This window comes from Cucumis sativus, chromosome 5 (assembly GCF_000004075.3).
Source record: "Cucumis sativus cultivar 9930 chromosome 5, Cucumber_9930_V3, whole genome shotgun sequence".
Classification (NCBI taxonomy): Eukaryota; Viridiplantae; Streptophyta; class Magnoliopsida; order Cucurbitales; family Cucurbitaceae; genus Cucumis; species Cucumis sativus.
Window position 1 is genome coordinate 20310085 of NC_026659.2, and position 4075 is coordinate 20314159.

A 4075-nucleotide genomic window follows, 5' to 3' on the forward strand; every position below is an offset into this window, starting at 1 on the left:
AAATTCTTCTTTTCTATTTTAAATTTTTATCTTTAAAATAAGATTTTTAATTGTTTAAAGAAAAAATTCAAATGTGAATATATGTTCCTTTAATATATACACAATTTTTCTTTTCTAAAACTCCCATGTAATAAGAAGAAATTGTAATTATTGTTTTAACTATTTAAATTATACATGAATGTCCATAGATTTTATATTCTCCAATATTACTTTCAAATATCTTTTCCACTGTCTTTCTCGTATAGTCACTTTTTCAATATTTTATATAAGTAGTTGGATTTTATTCGATAAACATCTCATTTTAGAGTTAAGACCAAATAGACACTTGGGGACATATGATGCAAAAATGAATTCACTTTTACCCATTATTAAAGATAGTAGATTAGTTGTATTCTTAAATGCTAACTTGAGGCATTAAACAAAGAGTCATATCCTTTTATTGGCTCGAGAGGGACTTGATTTAGTGATTAAACCACAAATCAATAATTTATTAGAGAATTAGTGGGACTTGAGTAACAATAAATAATTTTGAGTAGCATCGGATTTTTGTCTATGAAAGGAAAAGGATTGATGAGATTAATTCTGCTTGAGATTTTTTTATATATATTTTTTGGAAATTAAAAACTCTCTCTACAAAACTACGCTAAATTCATTGCTCATCAAATTTTTCATACCGTTCTAAGGCCAGAGAATGGATGGAAAGATTCTCGTGGTGGTCTACGATCAGTTCGTGTTTTGTATCCTCAACAAGAATTTTGAACTATAAACGTTGTGTTCATAAAAACTATACATTTTTTTTCTTTTCATAATGCATGCTTAATCTTTTTTCATTTCTGATAGAGTGTTTTCATCCAAACCCCTTCTGCTTGCATGTCTACTACTCCTTCACAGTGGTTATTTATATCTTTGACCAATGGAATATTCCCTCTCTATTTTCTCTTTCTTTGTTTTTTATTCTCTTGTTTTATATAACACGTTATCGACACGAGACTTATCAATTTAAAGATTCATTTCACCATTATGATATTAGAGTCATTTTATCAAAATACCAAAATATAACAAGTGATCAAAATATTTATATCGTATAGAACAATTTTGAAAACGAAAAAGGTTTATAGGCTCACAATGAAAAATATAAAAAATGTTTCAGTCAATTCACGATTAATCGGCCACACGCGCGTGTAATTTTTGTTGATGTATGTTTAACGGTGATCTACAACTCACGTCGGATATAGGATCACAATAGCATAAAACAACAAACTGCAGTAACAACAGTAGTAGTAAATAGCAACGACAAATTATGGAACAGCAACTGCAATACATAAACGATATGAACGTACGGTTGAGTCACGAAACACGCTCTCTTTAAAAAGTTTCACGACTCTGCCAGAGAATGTGATAGATAAATATCTCGTCGTCTTCAGGATAAAAACAGCCTCTCGTCTACCATTGACTTTGCACATAAATCAACTAGCAAAATAAAATCACTCAACGATAGACACAAGTTTGCTCGGGACCTTTAGAGAGAATATGAAAGTATATGTTCTGATCTACATTTGCGTATCTCCTCCCTCGTTCCAAAACTTGGGTGCCCTAATGGCTCTCATTATTCAACCAATGAGTATAAGAAAGAACATCCGCAATCAAAATTAGTCAATGTGGATGTGGGAATGTTTTTTAGAATAAAATAGTATTATATTTCCTTTTATAAATTTTTCATCAAATAATTCTTATTTTAAACGATCGTGATACACGATTGTGTAGTTTTTTTTTAACGATGAGAAAAAAATCTTCAAATCTAAACAATTATATTGACCATGCTAAAGGATTATGTTGACTATAGTAAACGATTATTTAATTTAGATCATATTCATACAATCATGTAGTTCTTTTTAAACGATGAGAAAAAAAATTCAAATTAATTTTTAAATAATTATGTTGACAATGCTAAACGATCGTGTTGATTATAGTAAGCGATCGTTTAAATCATATTTACAAGATTGTGTAATCATTCGATGCTTTTTTTTTCATTTTTTTTTTTTTTGTGTGCATCACTAGTTTCAGATATTTTAAATTAATAAATTCTTCTAAACCAATAAGCATATATCAAACTTCTTTTGCTCTAGCAAAAAAGAAAGTTTGAAACATTTTGAAAAATATTTATCTAATTCCTTTTTAGATTGAATAAAATGTAAGAACATTTGTTTCTATAAAAAAATCAATGAATATTAAAAAAAAAAAAAAAAAACTTAATATCATTCCCTCATATATTTAATAATTGAAGCCATAATTTTGTTGATAATAGGGATGTAAATGAGTTAGGTTAAAAAAACTTTTTGGTCCAACCCGAAATTTTGAATTTGTCAAATTAACCCAAATAAGATCTTGAACTAAACCCGAATTTGTTGGTGGATTGTAGATTTTTTTATTTTATTAAGTATATTATTTATTAACTTAAAATATTTAAATTTGTCTCCAACACATTTTGATATCTAAAATTTCATAAAACTCAAATGTTAAATATCAAAATTCAATATATTTAATACAAACTTAAGAAAAAAATTTCATAACAATATGTATGAAATAATATATATATATATATATATATATATATATATATATATATATATATATATAAAAGTTGTAATATATATTTTAATATTTAATAAATTCGAGCTGGTTTGGCTAAAAAAAATTTAGCACGACCCAACCCAACCCAACCCTTATAATTTGAGTTAGGTAGTATGAGTTGTTCAAAAACACATATTTGAAGTAATTATTATATTAAAACCCATATAGATATGATAAATTTATTTTTATCTTCTTCTACCTATCATACGATAAGAATGTGTTTGAAAAATTAAAATTCTTAGTAAACAAAAGAAGAACCATGTGGGCAAACTTTGACAATTTGTTTGAATCTCTTGGAGACATTATAACTCATCATTTTAATATCTTAAATATTATATTATTTGGATGTTACAAATTTCTTAGAATCTCTTAAGAGATTGTTAGTTCTTTTTTAATATGAGATATTTGGATTTGTTTATATCTTCTAAAGAGAATTAAGTATAATTAATATTTTTGTTTTGTACTATAACGAAGCTATGCATATTATACTTAAAAATAGATAATACGTCTAGCGTTCAAATTCTTGAAGCAGAAATAACAAATATAATATTAAGTTCTCGAGACTTTATAATTTTAATAACTAGAAATTTTGAAAACAAATATTATTTTGTCCAAATAAACAAATTTTATAATTTGTATGTTGTGTTCTCTAATAAAATCAAAGAAAAATTTAGTAAATTTTGGAAGGTTAATGAAACCATGTGGCATATATATAGAAATATTGATAATAAGAATACTATATGGTATTCGTATATTATATCTATTATCCTCTACGAGAAATGCATTTAGAAAAGTTTTGCTTTTACTTTTAAATTGTATTATACACATACCTAAGTTTATTGATCTAAATATGTAGTTTTTTGATATGATTCGTCATCGTGAGTCTATAGTGGGTCCATAGTGAAATTAATTATTGGAAATATACATTTATTCATATTTGGCCACCATTTTAGCTTTGAATTCTTAAACCGTTAAAAAAAAAACCCTTTAGATATGATAATCCAATAAAGTTTAAAACAACAAAATATTTTTGACATGAATTAATTTCCATTTACTCTTCATATAAACAATGAAACTTATTTTAATCAAAATGTAAAACAAAATAAAACAGAAAAGATAAAGTATAAGATATTTTTATTCAATTTTTTTTTGTTCAAATGGTAAATGAAAATGGACGTTAAAATGAAGTGTAAAAGAAAAAAAAAAAAGAATGTTTTAAACATTATCTATTACATAAGTTCATATAGAAAAGGAGAAATTGGTATAACAAAATGGAAATGAAATATTAAATAAGTGGAAAAACGTTGCAAATTGTTGGGTTAGGCATAGAACGATGGCCAATAAAAAAAAAGTGTGCTTTCTTTTTAATTTTTTTAAAAGAGGAAAGTCGTATTTATTTTTCTTTTAAATTTGTATCACTTTCAAAAAGGTTTTTAAATTTTGA